The sequence below is a fragment of the Marmota flaviventris genome, chromosome 13 (assembly GCF_047511675.1).
Source record: "Marmota flaviventris isolate mMarFla1 chromosome 13, mMarFla1.hap1, whole genome shotgun sequence".
Classification (NCBI taxonomy): Eukaryota; Metazoa; Chordata; class Mammalia; order Rodentia; family Sciuridae; genus Marmota; species Marmota flaviventris.
In genome coordinates this window covers 54,455,055-54,477,746 of record NC_092510.1, presented here as the reverse complement: position 1 = coordinate 54,477,746, position 22,692 = coordinate 54,455,055, and the positions used below count along the sequence as shown (strand labels likewise).

The 22,692-nt window shown below is 39.5% G+C and overlaps 1 long non-coding RNA gene across 1 annotated transcript in view; it reads right to left on the bottom strand.

Moving 5' to 3' along the window:
* The window catches only part of LOC114104448 (uncharacterized), an 84,618-nt gene that overhangs the window by 60,819 nt on the left and 1,107 nt on the right, over positions 1-22,692 (bottom strand). The gene's annotated exons all lie outside the window — the stretch shown is intronic.

Sequence of the window (22,692 nt, the reverse complement as noted above, 5' to 3'; positions counted from 1 at the left end):
TCTAAGTCGTATTTGTTTTGATTGGTGAAATTCTTTCCTTCTCAATTTCTTCCTCCTTCAAATCATCTATTGTTTAAGTTGTTAGGAAAATGCAGAGTCAGATTAAGGTCCTTAAGAACAGAGATTTAAAAATCAGTTTTGTGTTGCCAATTCTTAGCTTGGTGCCTTACACCAAGTGTTTTCAACCTATTTTTGATGAATAAAAAGTAAAGATGTAGTAACTGTCAAATGTCAGTAACAAAAGTAGGCTAAACATTGTTTAAAGAGAAGATAGCAGCTTTCTTGTTTGAGACACCCACAAAACTGTGGAATGTTGAAAATACTATTCTGTGTCTTGGGTCAGCCAAAATATATATCACACACATAGATCAGCAGAAAACTATCTATAAAGTGTTCTACCTAATTTCAGAGAAAAGGAATAAATGTACTCAGGAGCTTTTTTTTAGTACGATTTTTGCTTCCAACTAATGGTGTGTTTGGGGCAATGGCAAGGCTCTCAAACACTGTATATACTGTAAAACAATAAGGAGATTGCTAGAATTGTGGTGAAAAAGAGAGCTAATGAAAAGGGACCTTTGAAATATAATGAAAATAAATAGTTCTTCCTCTTCCAACTTTCCTCCAGGGAGCAGGTTATGAAAGAGAGCTAGAATAGCAGACTCTGGAATAAAATTATTCCAGGGTAGAAAGTAATTAGGAGAGAGTACATGAAAGCCCAGGTTTAATTGTTCTTTTTAATACAGTGAAAGAAGGCATTCATCATACAAAGTGAGGGTCCCATTAATGGAATATTCCCCCAATGGAATACTGTAAATTAATATTTTTATATGTCCTGTAATTATTTTGAAAGTAGCACATTTGTAGTGCATTGTACTTCGGGTATGTGTTAAAAGCATTAATCAAGTAAATGTCATCATTTAAAACACACCATAATTGTGGAAACCATATTTAAGCATTTCTTCATTTTTTAATATTCCAAGACCCTCATGTGGATGACCAAAAATTTCTTCATCTTCTGAAAGGATCTTTTCTATTTCTAATTCACTTCCTGATATTGATTTCTAGATTTCTCTAGAAAGCTCACTTGGGATAGTAAATTTTATTTATAACTTCAAGTTCTACTGCTTCATCAGTTCCCGGGGTGTGCTGTAAACACCTGGGCACCCCACCTGGTTATGGACACAAAGAGCTTCACCTTCCCTTACATCCGATTTCTTCTTGGGAGTACAGAGGAAATTTGTGAGGCCGTGACATCTTCCTGGGCAGAGTGCTGTGTGGGCATAAATGGGGCTTTAGGACACTCCAGGGGAGTTGATTATAGATACAGCCTTCTAAATACTCAGCTGACAAGTCAACTGTCTTAGTTAGGATGAATTAAAAACTCAATGGGCTACTTAACCATGTTAAGTTGTCATTTTCTCTCCCCTAGGAAATTCCTATATTCTTTGGTAGCTCATATAAATGTAACCTCAGCCCAAACTGTGACTCAAAAATGCAGTTGCTTTTCAAATTCATCCTAGAAGAAACATGACTTCAATGTTACCTGGACATAAACCCAGGATCAGCTACTGGCCTTTGAGCCAATTACCTACCTTCTCTGTACTTCAGTTTTCTCATCTATAAAATGGCAATGATAATAGTGCCTGCATCTCTGAGATTTATTGGGAGGATCATGTGTTCACACTTATAATACGCTTAGCAGGGACTCAGCCACGTACAAATGCAACATCAGGGTTTGCTATTATTTTTTCCCCAGTTCTACTGCTGAAATTTGTTGAACAAGATATTTACTTTGACTGAGTTACAGTTTCTCAGAGGGTGGACGAAATGAGATAAAATATGCATAAGACTTGGAAAACTATTCAGAGGTATGGGAAAGCTTACAAATTGCCAACCAAAGAGAAGAGTCATACTGATTATATTGACTATAAAATATAGGATAAGATTTTTTAAGCCCCTAAAGTAATTATATTTTGTTTAAAATCAGTACATTTTCATTTTTTATCTTTTGAGAGAAATCCTCATTGTACTCATAATCATGTAATATATATGTGTGTGTGTATATATATATATATATATATATATATATATATATATATATATATACACACACACACACACACACAAACACACAGCCACAAGCAAGTATCCTTTGGGAGATTAAATTTCCTAGTAATGACTCCTTATTAGTAGTTCTTTTGTGTTTATCATGTATTTCATGGAATGGAAACCAAAATTTGTGGCAGTCAAATTCATTCAATATCTTGTTATGAACAATATCCTTAATAGTTTTTATTTAAAGAAATGATTCATCATGTGCTTCTAGTAAATGTGAAATTATAAATGCTATATGATGGGAACTTGAATCAGATGTGGTCAGAAGAGATGAAGCTACCCCTCATTTCCACAGCATACCCCTTCTCACTCTACACACATGTACGCCCACACATATGCACACATAGTCTGGGTCCTCTCCAAAAGCTGGTAAATAAATGTGATGACTTTCAAAAGCAGGTGTTTTGTGAAAGCTGGATAAGTCTGAATATCTAATGTATCTATACTAAGGTGATGCCTAAAGCAACCTTGAAAAAGAGACAGACGAGTTAAGGCCAGACAAAATGGAGGTCCTGTGGGTTGTGCCTTAAGGCCTAAAGTGAGCTCAAAACACTAAAGATGCTGATGAATTGAAAAATCAGAGAAGGCAGCAAGTTTTGGGCTCAAGGGATGGGGCTGACCTCAGAGATTTATTTTCAGATCTTTTTATTTGTCTCTGCTGCATAGTAAAACTTGGGTGGGCAGAATTCTCCCCATTCCAAGGACCCTATATAGACCATGGTAGGATTTTATGGGACTGATACTCTGTTCTTTTTAGAGGGCCATTTATGCCCACTGTCTTTCCTCCTCTCAGCCAGTGTACATCAGTCTCTAAATCTTCCTCCCCCACCTTTGGAAATTTATGGCAGCTTTCAGCCAGGCTTGGCTTAAAGCCATTGACCTCTGTGGCCTGCGTTATTGACCAGAACACAGCATCTTCTGCCCACATAATATATGTCTCTTTATCTCCCCGAAAGGAAAGGAAATGACTCTTGGAATGACCAGGAACACAATAAAAATAAGAGAAGCTTTCCCATTTTTTTGTCAGTGGCATTTGGCTTTTGAAAGAGCCACACTGGGATCATCATGTGCATTAGGGTATGCTTTGAACTGGGCAATGAGGGGTACCCTTGGACCCAGGCACTATAGACCAGAGGCCCATCTCAAATACAGTCATGTTTTTGCAAATTTTCACTGTTAGTGTGGGTGAGACAAATGACCTTAGGTCACAGTGCCTCACAGTTGACTCCGCAGACTCCTAAAAGTAAGCCCACTGAGATGCTTGTGAAAATATGGTAAGATTCACACACACACTACAGGCTTGAGTGAGCACTGGGGTGATGGGCAGTGTCAGAGAAGTTGGATTTGGGAGAGTCTTAAGCCCTAATATAGTTGGAACCCCAAAATTTGTTAATGAGTAAATTTATACCCAATAAGAATATAGAACTTATCCAGGTCAAAGCAAGTAGGTGCGAAAAACGGAGCCCAGAACTAGGTTAATGTGTGAAGCAGAGTGGGGCCTCAAAAACGCAGCTGGCCTTGTCCTTCAAATATTCCTCCCAGTGGCTTGGGAGGCTGAGACAGGAAGATTGTGAATTCAAAGCCAACCTCAGCAATGGTGAGGCACTATGCAACTCAGTGAGAGTTTGTCTCTTAATAAAAAATACAAAATAGGGCTGGGGATGTGGCTCAGTGGTCAAGTGCCCCTGAGTTCAATCCCTGGTACCCCCCAAAAAAGTATTCTTCAGCTATTAATTCTATGCTTACCTGTAACAAGGAACAAAAAAGCCTCTTGATTCTCCTGTCAGGTATTATTCCCTAAATCTCATACTCAAGAGGTATCAGGTACCTTGTACTACCACATTCAGACAAGAGCTGGGTGCACCTCAGAGAAAAACCATAAAGGAAAGTGATTCAAAAAGTGGCACTTAAAGATTTGCAGCCTCAGACAAGCTTCTTATCCTCTATGCCTTCGATTCCCCGTGGATACAATTGGAAAGGGAGCCCCAGTCAACCAGTGAGAAGGGAGATAGCTGGCACAGGGAAGCAGTCCATCAACTGAAGTGCTATTGTTAAAGCCTTGGGTAGAGAAAAGACATGTGCTACTGCAAAACACTCTACATGAGTTGGAGCATTTTATCTGAGTGGGCCAGGACTTTCTGGAGAAGGGCTTTGGCAGAAGTCATGAATTTTTAGCAGAGCTGTAATTCACTGAGGGCTGGCAGGCTTATGTTCTACCTTCAGTATTAGTTCTCAGGTGTAAAGGGCCAAGCACCTAGGTGGTGCCATTACTCTTTGTGGAACACCAGGATACGCTGATACACTCAGTTCTGCTACAAAAACTGGAATCCAGAAACAAGATTACTTAGAAGAAGACGTAGACTTATGTATATGTCTACCATAATTTGTCATGCCCATGATAGAAAATAGTAGAACTAGAGACGGCAGATTCCTTATAAAATTTCCCATCTTTCATCACCATCCGTTTATTACTTGTTTATAAGATTGTTTTGTTTTGTAAGTAGTCTCAAGGAGACAAGCTGGAGCAAACACCAAAATTTTAAAATAAAATTTGTAAAGTGAAAACTTTAAAATGAGAAAATTCTGTCTGGTAACTTTTTTTTCCCCCCCTGGAAACTTTGAAAATTCATATTATTGAATTTTAGTGAGAAAACATCTCAATACAGCTTATAAACACCCAGGATCCATAGAAAATTTGAGAACCACTGTAAAAGAGGGTTAACAACCAGAGGAAGCTCTATTTTCTAGTCATCTAAGTGTTAAAATAAGGGAAAGAGAACCAGAGATTTGTAAATACAGGTGATTTTAAACAAACATCTTCCCTAACCAAGATCATTAAAAAATATGTAATCGAAAGAAACTATTTCAGGGTCTATAGTCAAGTCTTTAAGATATTTTAATAAGCCATAACTCTATCACCATGAAATTTCTCTCAAAACTGGAAGAAAGTAGCCAAGTATTGGGAAGGTAACTGAAGCCTTTAAACTGTGCCCATATAAATCAAGCAGGACCTGGAAGTATTCCAATCCTATTTAGAATCTCTTTCAGTTTTCTCAGATTTTTTCCTTTGGGAAATAGCATATTAAAGAGCCTAACAATTCAACCTTAAAAATTGTGTTTCTATATCATGTTTTTAAAAATGGATGGCTAAGCACCCCAAATGCACACTAAAATAATGGATTATGTAGAATTTTAAAAAGATTTTCTGCAAGAATATTTAATGATTTGGAAAGATAGACACTATACCAAGGGGAATGTAAGTCTATAAACCATATTATTTCATTTTTAAGCTATATACATATATGCATAAAAAATCACTAAATGGTTAATAGTTGATGCTATCAACAATTGCTCTATTTTAATATATTTTCACTTTTAAGAAACATACTGATTTTGTAATAAGCAAACCATAATTGTTAGTGTGAAAATTAAATCTGAGTTTCTTTGCAATGTTACCTAATTACTGAAGTACCAGAAATGCAACATTTCATCTATAAGACTGATCCCAGCACATGCACCCAGAAGACAGCATAAAACACAAAGATAGCCAAGTAGAATGGAGCAGAGAGGGAAAGGGAAAGAACTGGGGAATAAAGTTGACCAAATTTTACAGGGTACATGTATGACTATACAACGATGCATTCCAATTTTATATACAATGATAATGTACCAATAAATAAATAAGTAGAAGGAAGTGCAATAGAATAGAGAACTGTAATCAGGGGAGAGAGTAGTGGAGGAAAGGGGGTATAGGAGATTGAAACAGAGAAAACTAGGGTCTATGCATTTATGAATATGTCAAAATGAATCCCATTATTATGTATAACTATAATGTTCTAAAAAGAAAGAACACAAAGATAGGCACAGAAAATGTGGGTACATGTGTTTAGTTGTGTTTATAACTCTTCTTTTTTTATTTTTTAAGAGAGAGGGGGAGAGAGAAAGACAGAGACAGAGAATTTTTTAAATATTTTTAATATTTATTTTCTCAGTTTTCAGCGGATATCTTTGTTTGTATGTGGTGCTGAGGATCGAACCCAGGCCGCACGCATGCCAGACCAGCGCGCTACCACTTGAGCCACATCCCCAGCCCTGTTTATAACACTTCTTATGTTTGCTAAATACAAATGTAAAATCTCTCAATTTGATTGGCTGTTAGGGTACATAGATCTATTTCAACAGACAACCTTCATTAGCTATAATCTAGGGGATCATTAGAAAATACAGTTTTGACCTCATAGTCACCTGATAACTTTCCATAGTTCAGTTGAGAGAAATTCAATTTTTTTTAAATTAAAAGTAACAATTCTGTTATTACAAAACTAAATCTACTTTTCCAAATATTCTAAAATCAATACCTAGATCCATCAGGAATTGCGTTCCCATGGAATTGTTTATTTAACTTGCACTTGAGTGTGACACCAGCAATCTGGGTTGAGAAATAGTCAAGAGGGAAAAAAAGAAAACCAATATTCCACACATTTCGAAGATATTATTGAGAATATAATCACATCCGCCTTGTTTAGGAAGAACTCCAGAAAAAAAATCTCACTCTGACATTTTAATAGCAAACAACAGCCAAAATTCTCCCAAACAATCGGTCTGTTTTCATCTTGAGAATATTATGAATGGATTGATCAAGGGTCCCTTTTCCAGTTGCTCTTGCGTAGCTCAAAGCCAAATGTGTGGCCCAGCTGCAGCAAATGTGTGAGGCAATGTGAGATGTGTTTTTAAACCTAATTCTTGACTCAATTTTATGTTCCCACCATGTTTTCCTTTCTTTTTGTCTCTTGCTTTAAAAAAAAAAAAAAAACTACTAAAGTAATGCACATGTGTGGGAACAAATCAATGAGGACAGAATTTAAGGGGATGAGCAGCAGCCTCCTACCCCTTTGCTCTCCACCTCCACCCCTTATTCTACCTCTTCTGTTCATTTTGGGTTCTTTTAGCATTTATCTCCTTATCTCCATAAATCTAGATAAGAGCCTTACCTTCTTTTTCTCCATCTGTCAACATGAGATATTATCTCTACACACCTTAGTATGAAGGGGGAGAATTTAGTTCATTTATTCTAAACTTCTTCCTTCTGCAAGTGCTTTTTATTGTTATTTTTGTTTCTACAGTTCTCACCTCTGCATCTTTAAATATATATATAAACCTTTTAATCAGAATCTCCCACTCCAATCTCTTTAATCAATTGTACAACAATTATGAGCTGTTTCATTTTAAAAAGTAAAAACAACACAAATGCAAGAGCAATAAGGCCAAAGACCTCACGAAGAAAACAAAGCTAAATAGTTAATGAGTCCTAGAAAACATAAAGGAAGGTAACAGGCTCCATAGGCCTCAGACATTGTGTCAGGCTCTCAGTTTTATTATGGGCTCAGCCTCATTTACAGTTAAGCTTAACATTTGAGCTTAAACTGTGCTTGAACAATGAGTTGCAGTCATCCACCTACAGCAAGCAAAATCCTTTCAGAACTTTTTGTGGTTACTTGAAGCCTGAGGTTTCAGTTTGTCTTCTCTAAAATGTTTACTACATTTATTAAGTACTTCTTTCCCACAGGAAAGCTTTTCTCCTCCTAGTATCCTTCGTTCTGAAGGTTGCTTTGTGGGTCAGGGTGATGGGTGATGGGTTGGACACATCAGACACAAAGGGGACTTCACAGAAGACAGTTTTCAATAGCTCAGGCAAAGGCAAGTTCAACAGCAGCAAGTGGACTTAGCCTCCTATGCCATTCGCCACAGCCATGCACTGGACAGATGGTTAGCCAGGTCCGGAGTGCAAGCCCAAGGGCTGCTATTATTAGAGACAAAAATCAACCCTGCCCCAGATTCAAACTTGCACTCAGAGGCTAGTGAATGATTGGAGTTGTGATTGCATGGAGGTGGGGACAGGTGACAGTTTTGATTTTCTAATTTGTAAAAAAAAATAAATAAATAAACTGAACCAAGAGTTGGTATTCTTGACCCAGTCCTTCTCAGTTGTGCTGCTCTTGAGTATTGGCTGGCTTTTGGTTTTGTGCTGGTTGGGTTCCTTCAAACCCTCTTGAACATCCCTTAGCCCGTCAAGATGTGACTGATGTGTCCAGTGTGAACTCTTCAACTGGAGGCACCTTGTGTCCAGCATACCTTAAATTTTGGTTTGGGTAATAATTACCTAATAAAATGGTTAAAATACACATTCTTGTGCTAGAACCCCACCCCCATTTACAAACACATACACCCCTGACTTCCAATTAGTAACTGAGCTGGATGGAAGCTGGAGCCTCTATTACTACAGCAACGTGAGTGATGGAAACGCAGTCATCTTTGGACCCAGCATCGATAAATATTTTCCACCCTACCCAGTTCCGACCCCACCCCTATGACTAAAGGGGGAACCAAATAATAATAATAATAAATGTAATGGGCCCCACGGAAAGAAACCAACCTCTTCTTGACCACCAGAAAGACCAAACCTTAGGTCCATACGATCCCCACTGCCCCGCCCTCCTCCATCCCGACCTCCACATTTAAATTCCTTTTCGCCACCACCTCCTTCTTCTCCAGCTGCAGAAGAAAGCAGAAAGTGGCGGCGCGCTCCCGCCCTGCGCCCGCGCGAGGGGGCGCCCCCTGCCCTGGGCTAATTAACCGCTCTTAAGAGGCTCTCATTAAGCCAAAGGGAAAGTTCCCCAGCGCCGAAACTCTCCGGGAAGTCCAGGGTAACATTTCCTCTCGGAAAGCTCTTCGCCACGATTCTCCCTGGGCTGCACTTGAGTGAAAGCCCCGAAGGAAATTACCACTTAAATTAGACAGGCTGGGCCGCCGGTTTGGCCCGTGCGCGCGCGCCGCCGCCAGGCAGCGCTGGAGGTTCGGGAGCCCCTAGAGCCCCAGGCGGCTGCGCGCGCACGTGGGCGAGAGTGCTGAGCCCCTGCCGCAGGAAAGTTGGCCGGGCAGGCGGCCCGGAAACCCGCTCTGGGAGAGGGAACCCCGGTTTTACTGGCCTTTCAGGAGCTCAGCGCGTGGAGACCCGGACGCATAAAATGATGGGCCTGCTACGGGGAACCAAGCACCCGATCTAGGACATGCGTTAAAGGGTGCAGAGGCCTCATGTTGAGCCAGACTATGGGCTTCCTCAAAGAAAGGAGGAGACCCGGTTTGTTTTTTAAATCTATTTTATTTTAAAACAATGGGGGGGACCCCTAATGTATAATGGAAAACTTTAAAATTCACCCCTTTTGATCATGCCATTCAATGGTTTTTAGTATATTTAAAAGATAAGTAACCATCACAACTAAGTCCAGAACATATTCACATACATCCCAGAAAACTTCTCAGTAGCAGTCACTCTCGTTCCTTCCTGCCTCCTTACTCTTGTCTTTATGATTTTGTCCATTCTGGACATTTAGTATAATTGGAGTCATACTGTACGTGGCTTTTGGGACCTGACATCCTTCAGTTAGCATCACATTTTCAAGATTCATTCACTTTATAGAATGTGTCAGTACTACATTCCTTTTTATTGTTAAGTTTTCCACTATAATTATACCACATTTTATTTATCTTTCATCAGTTGACGAACATTTAGGTTGTTTCTACTTTGGGGACAAACTTTTATAAGTTTTCAAATAGACATATTTTGAGTATAGACTTAGGAGTGGTATTTCCTTGGTCCTAAGGTAACTTCAAGGAAACTCTTGAAATGATGTTTTTACCTACCACAGTTGATAGTTTAGCCATTTATTACATTTGTTTATTATAGCATTTTCTATTTATTTCTTACATTTATCTATTATATTGCTACATTTATTGATAAGTTGATAAATGGGATGGATGAATAAATGAATGAAAATATGTATCAAATTAATAAGATTTCTTTTGAACATAAAAGGATTTTATCTCTTAAAGCAATACATATGGATTTTACAGTTATTATTTTTTTTAAAAAAATTATTGACTGGGCTCAAAATGTCATAATTTTCTTTTTATTTTTTATACCTTTGTTTTATTTATTTATTTTTATGTGGTGCTGAGGATCAAACCCAGTACCTCAAGGGTGCTAGGAGAGCGCTCTACCACCGAGCCACAACCCCAGCCCTACAGCTATCCTTAAGTGATCATAAATTCCTAAACTGCGATCAATGGAAAAGCTATAGGACAGTTGTCAACCTCAGAAGTAGTATATAGAATTATTTTAAATAACCAAAGCAATATTGAGCAAAAATAACAAACCTGGAAGAATTATACTACTTGACTTTAAAACATACTACAAAACTGTAGCAGTCAAGACAGCATAGCATTGGCATAAAAACATACTCATAGACCAGTGGAACACATAGAAAAGAGGTCAACCCACACGCCTACAACCAACAAATTTTGGACAAAGGTGCCAAGAACACATTGGAAAAAGAACAGTCTTTTCAATAAATTCTGCTGAGAAAATCGGATACCCACATGCAAAAGAATAAAACTAGACCCTTATCTCTCACCAGCTTAAAAAGTCAACTCAAAGTGAATTAAATATTTGAAGTAATACCTAAAACTATGAGAGTACTAGGAAAATAAAAAATAAAAAACTGGGGGAACACCTGAAGATGTTGGAATGGGCAAGAATTTGTGGACAAGATTCCAAGAAACAATCAAAAATAAAAAGACAACCTACAGAATAGAAAATATTTAAAAACTACACATCTGACAAAGGGTGAATATCCAGAATATGTACATAAGACACTCAAAAAACTCAATAGCAAAAGTACAAATAATCTGACTTAAAAATAGACAATAGATCTAAACAAACATTTCTCAAAAGAAGACATATAAATAGCCAACAGGTATATGAGAAAATGCTCATTATCATTAATTATCAGGGAAATGTAAATTAAAACCACAATAAGATATTACCTCACTTCAGAAAGAATGGCTATTAACTAAAAGGCAAAAGATAACAAGTTCTGGCAAGGATGTGGAGAAAAGGGAATCCTTGCATACTGTTGGCAGGAATGTAAATTAGTATAGTCATTAGGGAAAACATATGGAGGTTTCCTTAAAAAATTAAAAATAGAACTACCACAAAATCCAGCAATCCCATTACTGGGTATATATCCAAAGGAAGTGAAATCAGCATGTCCAAGAGACATCTGTTGCAGCACTAGGCACAAGAGCCAAGAAATAGAAATAAACTAAGTGTCCATCAGCTGATAGTAGATGAAGAAAACGTGGTACATATACACAATGGGATTCTATTCAGCTTTACAAAAGAATGACATCCTGCCATTTCTGACAATATGGATGGAACTGGAGGTCATTGTGTTAAGTGAGATAAGCTAGGCACAGAGAGACAAGGACCACATGATCTCACCCATACGTGGAATCTAAAAAATCTGATCTCATAGAAATTGACAGTGAAATAGTGGTTTACAGAGGCCAGGGGATGTAGGAGAGAGGGAGTGATGAGGAAAGGTTGGTGTGAATGTTTCCTAAAAGCTCATGGATGAGACAATGCAAGAAGTTCAGAGGTGAAATGATTAGATTATGAGAGCTGTAACCTATCAATGGATTAATCCACTAACATAGATTAACTGGGCAGTAACAGTCAGCAGGTAGGGTGTGGTTGGAGGAAATTGATCACTGGAGGTGTGCCTTTGGGGTTTATATTTTGTGTCTGGTGAGTGGAGTACTCTCTCCACCCCGCCCCCACCCCTCACTCTGCTTCCTGGCTGTCATGTCCTGAGCTGCTTTCATCTGCCATGCCCTCTGCCATGATGTTCTGCCTACCTCCAGCTCAGAGCTGTGGAGTCAGCCAACCATAAAGTAAAACTCTGAAACTGTGAGCCAAAATCAACTTTTCTTCTTGAAATTGTTCTTGTCAGGTCTTTTGGACACAGCAAGGCAAAACCTGACTAACACAGGTGTAGTTGGGTAGGAGTAATATCTTCTAGTGTTCTATTGCACAATAGGTGCTAATTAATAATGATATTGTATTACATATTTCAAGAAGAAAAGATTTTGAATGTTGTCCCCATAAAGAAATAATAAATGCTTGAAGAGATACATATTTTTACCCTGATTTAAATATTACATAACCTATATATGAATGAAAACATCATGTAGTACCCCATAAGTATATAAAACTTTCATATTTTTATGTATCTGTTTAAAATAAATTTAAATAAATTGTCAAAAGAAAGAACTGAGTATGTGCATATATGGTATGGTCTTTAGACCAGGCACAAAGGATGCTTTGGAGTGGCCTGCTCTGGCTATGCCTCTTTCAACAGGACATATTTTCCAGGGTCAAAGGAGTGTGACCACCACAAGACTGTTATCTCTGTTTTTGTTTTTGTTTTTTTGGCTGATGGTTCTGCTCCTAGAACCCAGGATCCCCTGCCTAAAAACTCTAAACCTTTTCCCCAAATTTGTCCTCATGATGAAGCCTTAGATAGGAAGGCCACCATCTTCCAGTGAGTGACTCCAAATAGGCCCCAAACTCTCAATTTGAACTTGACCATCTAGCTTTCTGTTTTTCTGAAGAACTTAAAGGAGTGATATCAGCAATAATGGGGGAAACAGTGTATTATGGGCAGAGTGAGAGTGGATAAGATAAGGGAAAAATCTTGTGGCATTAAGTATATAGATCCCCATTTGTCCCAGGTATTGGAAGAGTTAGAAAAGAACACATGCCCATGTATGTTCCCCCCAACCCAAGACGAGGGTATTTAGCTGTCATCAGATCCTCAAAGGCCTCAAGAAATCTAAACACAGCGAATTTTACATACCAGCACAGTGAACTTAGGTCAATTCTATGATCTGAATCACCCACTGGATAAAATTGAGATAATCACAATATATATTAAATATTGCTATAAGTCATAAAGAAATGCAAGGTGTGAATTTAATACACATTTCCTCACCTTTGTTTTTATTGTTGTTTACATCTCTTTCATTAGCAGACAAATTCAGGCTCATAATATTGCTACAGGTTAAATTTCACTACCATATTAGAGAAGATCCATACAAGACAAAATTGGATTTACATAATTTGTCCAATATTATTCAGTAATGAATTAGTAATAGTACCAGGAATTCTGACACCCCTTCCCAAGCTTCTATCTCAGCACTCTCTTAGCTAAGAAAAAGAAACAATAAACATTTCAGAATAAAATTAAACCATTCTTAAATGATTTCCTTTTCTCCTGTGGTTCAGTAATATTTTTTAGAATTCCACTAAATGAATTTATTCTATTATTTGTTTGCTCCTATACTCTCATGTTTAATGGAGCTCTTAATTGTAGTATGTGTATACTGTGGGAATTTTAGTTGTTGACTATTATGGCTGATACATAATAAATGATGTATTCCTACTAAATTAACAACATTGATTCTCTTCCTAAATAAAGAAAAAAAGTCAAATCTCAATAAATAAAGAAACTAAATTAAATAAATAACCACCTTGGTCTGTAATGTGAAATATTCAGTCCTGGCAAACTAAAAGAGTTGGTTGCTATAAGTTGAAGGCATGTATCATTTTGTCTATGACTTCAATCTAAACATTTTGACAGACGTTTAAGTCTATTTAGATTTTCTATCATCTCTATCTCCTTTTGAGTAAGTAAACAAATGATCTATGTCACTGTAATGTTCGTATGCTTTAATTAAAATAAGAAAGACATTGAGAGGAATTGATATCCTGTACATTTTAAATAAATTTTTGTATGATGAAAAGGAATTGCTATTGTTCCCTTGTTTGGGGTTAAATATATTACTTTGTATACAATTATTATGAAAAAGGATGTTATTTCTCAATCACATTGTGGAAAGTGGAAATTATGTGGGTCTTTACCTCCATGATTCTCAATTATGATTTCTCTTCCTGTGGGCTTTCACTTTGACAACTTCATGGGCTTCATTCTGAATGCCCAGCTGATGCAGACTGCAACCCGGCCATACATGGTTTTTGATTGTCTTACTCAGTTTTAAGTTCTTGGGTTGGTGTGGCCTCTAACTATTGATGCTGTCACTCTTTCCCAACTGTAGAGTATCTGGTTTATTTGTTTAATGGGGTTTTGCTTCCCTACCTTATAATTAACACTCTGCAGTCATTGTTATTTAATGACTTTTCTTGAAAGTATCAACCACTGTTAGCCAGTGTGGCACAAATTTAAAGAATTCTGCTGAAGCCAATCTTAATGCTAAAGTACAAGAGATAGGCATTGCATGTTTAATGTATTGTGGTATATAGTAAAATTAATACAATTTCCCTCATTAGAATCCTTAAAAATAGACACAGGCATAAAGAGTCAGAAAACATGGGTACAAATCCCAGCTCCACCACTCACAGGCTGCCTGAAATACATGAAGTCTCTGACACCCTCTCCCCTAGCTATGCATGAAAGAGTTTGGTTTTCTCAGGGTTCTTAACCTGGGGTCCTTAAGTAGTATGGGAAGGATGTCTATGAACTTCCTGAAATTATAATCCATTGGGGGAACAGCTATCTGTGCACCTCTTCCCCAGGAGGGTCTATTCTCAAAGCAATTCTTGACCTAAAATGATTGGGCACTCCTTAGCCAAGTGGAGAGTGGAAAGACTCTGGGGCCAGTGATAATATATATAAGTTTTCCAAAGTGATTTTTATTCACATATTTAAGATAATTTGGCAGAATATATCAACATTTCTAAAACAAGGGGTGTACGTGGAATGCTCAGAGACCTGGGGCAGCCTGGACTCCCAGCTGCAGAAGAGCTGCAGCAGGGGAGAATCCAGAGTAACAGCAGCAAAAGGACTTCTCTTACATTTCAGGCTAAAGACTTAGAGTTAACCTTTTGAGAAAGGAAGTGACTTGATGAACATATTGTTTGGGGATGATCACATGGAATTAGATTGGCAAGCTGATCTGGAAAGAGGGTACGGATCACTGTTACAGGATAGCATTTGTTCAGCTGGGTTCCTTGTTACTCCAGTGACCTGAGATGTGTTAGCAGGTATTTACCCACCAAGAACATGCTACGGCCAATGAGCTGGAAGTACTGAGCTAGGAAGTGAACACGTTTCCAGTGCAAGACTTCCAGAATCTCTAAGGATTGAGTTTTACTGGACACCACCTTTTCCCAATATGAAATGACCACAAGTTCTCCCTACCAATTCCTGTTAATACTCATTGCCTACCTGATGGAAAATATCCTGCAGTCAGAGCACCAGGTAGCTGGACCACCAGCACTCACCCTCTCTGTGCTCAACTTCTTGGTCTGCAAAGTGGGGGCATTAATGTTTAATGCTACATGGATACTGCTTGCTTGTTACAATATTTAAAATAATACTTAAAAAGTGCTTAGCACATAGCTGGTCCATAGCCAGTGCTCAATGAACATAAATGCTATTGCTGCTGCTAATGATGATTTTGTAGATCATGGATTTTTTAGCTTAGAATTTATCATCTCTTTAAGTTTTGGAGTTGCCACCCACAGAGAGCTCTGTTAGAAAGTTCTTTAACTAGAGTTCAAACCTACCTTCCTTTCACTTCTATCCTTGTTTAAAATTTAATTATTCATTCAAAAATATTTTTGACCACCTACTATGTGCCAAGGACTGTGCTAGGCCTTGAGGATACAAAGATAAAGAACACATCACCTGCTACTACCTAAGAGTGGGGACAAAGAACTGAGCAGACATTTGTCATGCTTGCTGGGGTCAGACTCTCAGTTATGCTTGGGGGGTACTCTCTCGATTAAAGGTTGCTTGAGTCTCACCTTGAAGTGCTGTTAGAGTTAACCAGGCAGAGAAGGAGCAAAAGGGAGAAAAAAAAAAACATGCAGAAGGCAGAGGTGCAGGAACCCCTCAGTCACCATGGAAGGCCAGGTATGGTCAGAGGTGGGCTGTGAGTCAGGAAATCAGATGGCTGGTTAGATACCAAGCATGAAGGGTTACACCAAGGAGGGGACAAGGTACTTCAGCCTATAGATAAATCCATAATTGGATTTTTAAACCAAGGACTTTCACAACCAGTCTTAGTTTTAGAAAGGTCATTCTAAGTCTTTAGCAATCTCCCTAAAGCTGTATCTTCCCTGGTAAACTGTGAATTGAAGCAATACCTTCCTTACAAAAGTGTTCTGAAGATTAAATGAAATTACTGTAAAGTGCTGAGCACTGTGCTCAGTTAATTCTGATTATGATAATTATATTATATTTATTTATTTATTTTTATGTGATGCTGAGGATTGAACCCAGTGCCTCACACGTGCTAGGCAAACTCTCTATCGCTGAGCTACAACTCCAGCCCCTTATTATGATAATTATAATTCCAAGTTTTTATTGTGGCCTTTTCTCCTGACAAACACACAAATTACAAAATATGTTGGACTAGTCAGGGTAAGACAAAGGGTAATGGAATGAGAAGCTTCATAGGGATCAATTGGCTTTATCAAGGTCACTTAGATCTGAGGATGAACCAAGACTCGAACCCAGGTCTTCTTGGTCCCCATATCCATGCCTTTTACCTTCTTCCCTGACCAGAGGCCTCTCCCACTATCTTTTTACACTCTATTTGTTAAGTACATCATGTCAGAATCTCCTAGGAAACCCTACTGACTTTCCAAAGAGACACTTAACAATTCCCTTTTAAGAGAAAAGCTTCTAGCATATGCATGCCTAGCCCGAGGTGCTGCTGCAGCTCTTCCATTTAGAAGGCAGGGGTCTGGAAAGAGCTGGAACCTGCTTCCTGACTGTGGGAGTTTGGAAAACCTGGGGCATGCCACAGAGAGTCTTCCAGCCAAGCCTCACTTTCCCTGTGTAACCCGCCCCACAAGTATCCAGAACAAAAGCCTGCCTGGCTTCTGAGGGCGATGGCACAGGGCCAGCTCCAGGGGTGAGAAGGAGGCCCACTGCAGTCACTGCTGCTGAAAAACAATGGTCCATTGCCCCCAGCCAGGTGCAGCAAACCCTTCTCAGCATGCTCAGGGGGCTCAGATGTGGCAGACTCTTTGTGAACTCCAGGATCACAGACCAGGAGGGAGGGAACTTTGGTTTGGCTGGATCCCTTACTGAGCTCAGTGCTTGGGCTTTCAAAAGATATTTTTGGGATTCTGTTCATACCCTCATTGGACCCGAAAACTCACAGGGAAGTTCAACTGAAACAACTGAGTTTGGTCCTCTCTCTCCTCAGTCCTAAATCACACTACTAGGTCACTGAAAGAGGTGAGATGAAAAACTGAACCCATCTTGGTCTAATTGGTCCCACCTACATGTGGGATGGGGCACAGGGATTTTTTCGCATATCCACTTGGGTGTTCATCATATGGTTCTATCAGGCACTGTGTTTTCTTAGAATTTAGGAGGTGTCCATTCCAGGCCCAAATACTAAGCCTTGGATAGACTGCCCAGGGATTTTCTAGCCTAAGGCACTGGGAACCTCTCTTCAAAGGTCATAGAAGGGGCTGGGTGTTCATTGGTCTGGGATCCCTCAGAGGGTGAGGACAGAGGGTGGAAGTCCTGATGAAGGGCACCTGCTGAGGTTCTTTCTGATGCTTTGGAAGGTCCAAGTCCCAGAGAGAGACTTCTGCTGGGTGGACACCCTCCTAAACAGAACCCAGCCGTGGCTTCTCCCCACTCTAGATGAACATAAATCCTATTAACTTTATGGGCTCCCATCTGCCTCCAGGGGATCATAAGACTTCTAATTGCAATGAAAAGAGGCCTGGGAGACCCCATTTCCCTCTGCCGCCTCTGCTTGTGGGACCCTTCCCCACTGCTCTCCACTGGGGAGTTGCAAAGGTCTGGCAGCAGCTCTTCCTCCAGCCTCTCCATGGTTTGGTATCTCAGGTTGTTAAGTCTTTTATAAAATAAAACTCCTCTGCTCTTTAGGATAGTTAGCCAAGGGCTTTCTCCAGCACCTTCTGTTCTTTCTGGCTCCCTGTAATGAAGGACCAGTTCTGGTACAATACTGAGAGATGGCAAGTCTAGGAATTGTAAATTCTTCATCCCCCTCAATATAATTTTCTTTTTCTCTTAATCTAGTATCACAGGACTACAATATTTGACTATTCGGCGTCACATCATCTGAAGCGGTTTTCATTTTATTTCACTGTTTTGTGATAATACCTGCAGAGACATAACACCGTCCCCCAAGTTATGCAGAGCTGAGCAGTAGACTCAAGATGAGCTATGCGCACCTGGCCACGGATTAGATGACATATGAAAAGAATTGTTCGGGGGATCCGGGAGTGAACGCTTACACTTGGCAGCAGGGCAGCTGGCACAGGACCACCGGGTCGTTGCAAGAGCCCGGAGCGATCCCAGCCTAAGCAGCCGGAGACAAGACTTTCCTTGAACTGAGGTGCCTGATGAAAGGCGAGCCACGGAACTACAGCAGAGAGAAAGGGAGACAGAAAATGGTGAAGTCAAACAAAGGGGCAGGAAGAAAAAGCAGAGAGACAAAAGTGTTCCTCCCCCTGCAGGGCGAACGGAGCCGCCGCCTGGGCCTCTGTTCGGTCCTCTCTCGCCATCTAGTGGTCGCGATGGGTAGCTGCAGTACAGATTCCCGCGGATCTTGACACCGGGAAATGTCGGTAACATCGCTACCTCCGGGAATGAAGAAGGGACACAGTCAACAACGCAAAGGGTAACCTGAGCCAAAAACAACAAGACCCTCTTCCGTGGAAGAGTTTGTTTTGATTCGAAATATTGTGCAATTATGGAACAGATGTGTGCCTTGCTCAGGCTGCAGGCTAACGGAAGTTGGACTTGGAAATTCCCAGGCCCCTAGCAATTTCTTTAAAAGGATTCACGTGCGTAGTCACGATTAAAATCTGTCAGGAAAAGCCCATCCTTTATTAATAAAGACTATTTGTTAGTTCCGTTTTCTGACACTCTCTGCGAAGCCAAACATTCTTTAAATTTCCAAGAAGAGAAGGCAGGAAGTATATCGTATGGGTTCACTGGCCAGCATCCACTTTCTGGGGTGGGGAAAACCCAAGTTTTAGCCTCCTCTAATAATTAGCTTTCCTGTGAAAAACACATAATGCAAGTTCTGAGCATTTTTTTACTCGGCAGATTGTCCCCATTCTCGACTATGGAATATTTGAAATTCCCAATGATCTAATCTTGGTACTGGTGTTCACTGAATGATATTATAATGTGTAGGGGTTTTCAGCATCAAGAACTAAGGTGTTAGAAATAAAACAGATACATAGTAAAGTTTTACTTTTAGAAATTTTTACATTTACCCCGAGTGATTATGTTTATCATAATCACAAATGAATGACCTTCGGCATTTGTTACCAGACAGGGTAACAAATGCCAAACGTCATTTGCTTTAGATTTTAAGAAATGACAATTGAAAAAAATAAAGTAAATACCAACTCTCAAAAATCCATTTCTGTGCTTATATTTTTAATTTATGCATCTAAAAAGCAGACTGCTTTCTCTACATTCCTCTGCATTCTTTCTGGGTCACCATAAATGTATTTATCTTTGGGTGAACATTAAAGTACAGCCTGACCAGTCCATATAGAACATTGGGTATTTGTTCCATAGCACATCTATGCAGGACTACAGCTCACTAGCCACTGTGGGTGATGGTGCATGAGGCACGCTTTACTTTGGTGCAGGAGATGAAGGTCTTATGTGCTGCAGAAATGTCCAGTTTGATACATTGGCTTGCCCTGGGGCCAAAGACCCTGTAGAACTGACTTCATTTAAAGTCTGATCTTCAAGACAGCAGAGCCTAGAACTGTCAAAAGACTTTGGGTTAGCTCTGTGTTTATTGCATTCAAAGCCCAATTCTTTGCTTCAGGAGCCAAATGAGCCAAAGGATAGCAATTACAGGACAGATGATCGACTCCCCCAAATATGGAGAGCAAAAGATGCTAGGGAATTTAGTGGTTGCATTGGTGAAGAACTTGTTTCACGTTGAGTTGTGTTTTGCCCTCAAAGATTGTATTCTTCTCTATCCATTTTTCACCCTGAGACCAATCTCAAGAAACCATCTCCTATAGACAGAGAAAGGAATTCACCTTGAGCTAAATGACAGCAGATCCCTGTTGGCTCATGGGGTAAAATCTGTTGGGATAGAAGCCTTTTCCCGAAGCACTGATGCCCATGAGAGCTGATTAGAGTCACAGTAGCATCTCACATGGGGTCTTGCAAATCCAACTTCAAAAAAATTTCAGCAGCCAACAGTGTGCTAACAGAATTTTCTATGGCACCACCCATGAAATGAGCAAAGAAGGTTGACTGCTCCCATTCTCACCCTCCTCCCAGGTGCCCCAACATCATAGATAAAATCCAGGAGAAAGGCACAGGAAAAGGGCATTCTCAAGCTTCTTCTGGGAAGATGTCTGGAAGCTCTTAGCCCACCTATGGGTACAGCTGACCAGATCAGTGGTGGAAACCTAACCAAAACAACACTCTTGATGTTATGGAAAAGGAAACAGAAAAACATAGGACACAATTGGCAACAGCAAGACAGGTAGTGTTAGAATTCTCTGAAAGAGCCCTCAAGATGGGAGCACCTGAAATCTGGTTCTAGGGCTGACAATAGCACAACCACCCTAAAAGAGCTTTTATGTCCCAGGTGACTGAGAAGATCATCTTGGCTGCGCTGTCTTTTCATAAATAAGTTGACAAGTGGGCACCTGGGTGTGTCTCTCTGTTCTTTAAAGAAGCTACATAGACAGCTGCTCTGCCCCCTACAGGGGTGATTGTGGCACAACTGAATTAGCAAATGGCAAAAGGCCCTTTCTCTTTGTTCATCACCCTTGTTACCCTCTTCCCTTTAGAACTGATCCCAACCCTCTATCATTTGCTGTTGTGGAAGGACGTTTGGCAGACTTCATTATCCAAAGGTGGCCACCACAACATTCCTCTTCCCACATGTTCTCCTTCAATGTGTCCTTGTCCTTCCTCCATGAATGTGACTGGGCTTGTAACTGCTTTAACCAAGGACAGCAGAAGTGATGATGCTGTGTGACTTCCCAGACTGGGTAACAAATGGCAAAAGAGTCACCTCTTATTATGTGGCTGGGTGGAGAGGGAGGGTAGAGAGAATGGTTTCGAGAGGGGTGACCATTGATCTTGATCATGGCTAGGGTATCATATGTCCTCCGTTCTTAGACGTTGCATACTTAAAGGAGAAGTATTAATTCAAGGAAGGCTTTTAGAGAACAAGAGAATCAGTGCTATAATGTTAAATGTGTCATCTATTATACCATGCATTAAAAGAAACATTAAAGTGTGAAACAAATGCTTAAAATGCAAGGAAATCTGTTATGTCCTTTGGTGAGCATGCTTGGACACCTTTCAGTACATTTTAAAAGCATAAAGGAGGGAGGGCTTCTGAACCCTTCATTTCCCTTGTGTGGGCTGGCTGGGCTGCATTGTCCTCTAGGTACAGTCCCTAAGGCACATAAGACTTTCAAGGTCCCATGAAAATGTTCTCATTTCTTCCAAAACCAAAAGAAGAAGTTGAACTTTTAGGTTGAATAAAATGTTTGCATATATAACAGGAATATATGCATCTTTAAAACAAAACTTTCATATGATATAATTTTATTAGTTAAAATCCTTAATTCATAACTACTTAAGAGTTAATATTTAATGTGTTCTATGGAAAAAAGTTAGCATGCAGTTGTATTGTCTCCAATCGCTTGTTAAAGAAACTTGGTCATATACAAGCTTCCTTTTTGCTCTCTCAATATCCAGAGCACAAGGAAGCTCTGGAAATGAATTCCAGAAAAGATTTTTCTTTTCAGTACTTCCACATTTGGAGTCTAGATGGCCCTGTTGCTCTAAAGTTAGGTGTGTAATGTGCCGTGATTTACAATGACTGTTGGGATGCTCGCTGTGGAGCAGGCAGAGGTGACTTTTTGGTAGAGATAGCATTCTGTATGCACAGCTGGAGGGAGGCCTGGGATTTTTCATGGCTGTCATTCTTTTAAACCCTCAGTCCCCAAGGATAATCCATGGAAAGTAAAACCTGGCCATTTTAAACTCGACTTGAATTATTGAGCATGCAGGCATGAAAAATTTAGATGTCTAGGAAAATAAATAGGGTACATAAAAAAGATTTTATTGAATTCCTCCAAATCAAGCAAGAATAGTAAATGGCTGCTTTTTAAAAAGCATCCCAGGAAGTTCCTGCAATTTGTTAAAAGATTTTTTAGACTCCCTTGAAAATCATGGACTCAAATACATAGGGATAAGCTAGCAGAAAAAATAAAATTCCCTGAAATAATTTTATACTTAGGGAGATAGCTTATAAAATTTTTTGTGTGAAACAGTAAATTTTCCACTTTCCAAATTATTTGTTTATGTTTTTAAAACTAAATGGTTGTTTATGAAACAGCAGAAGCAACTCAGATCTTCCAATTGTATTTGCTACATTTCTTGGGGGAAAGAACATACATGGAAATGTGTTTGAATAAAAACTGATGAATCAAGGCATGTTGAAAGAGCTTTAAAACCCACTCAAACATGCCATTTTGGGGCTAGAAGGGTCTTCTTTTTTTCTGTTTTAAATTTGTGTCTTATGTCCACAGAGTCTTCTTAACCTTTTTCCTCCCTCCCTCTTGATCACTTTGAAAAGTGATTTAGTACCATCATATTA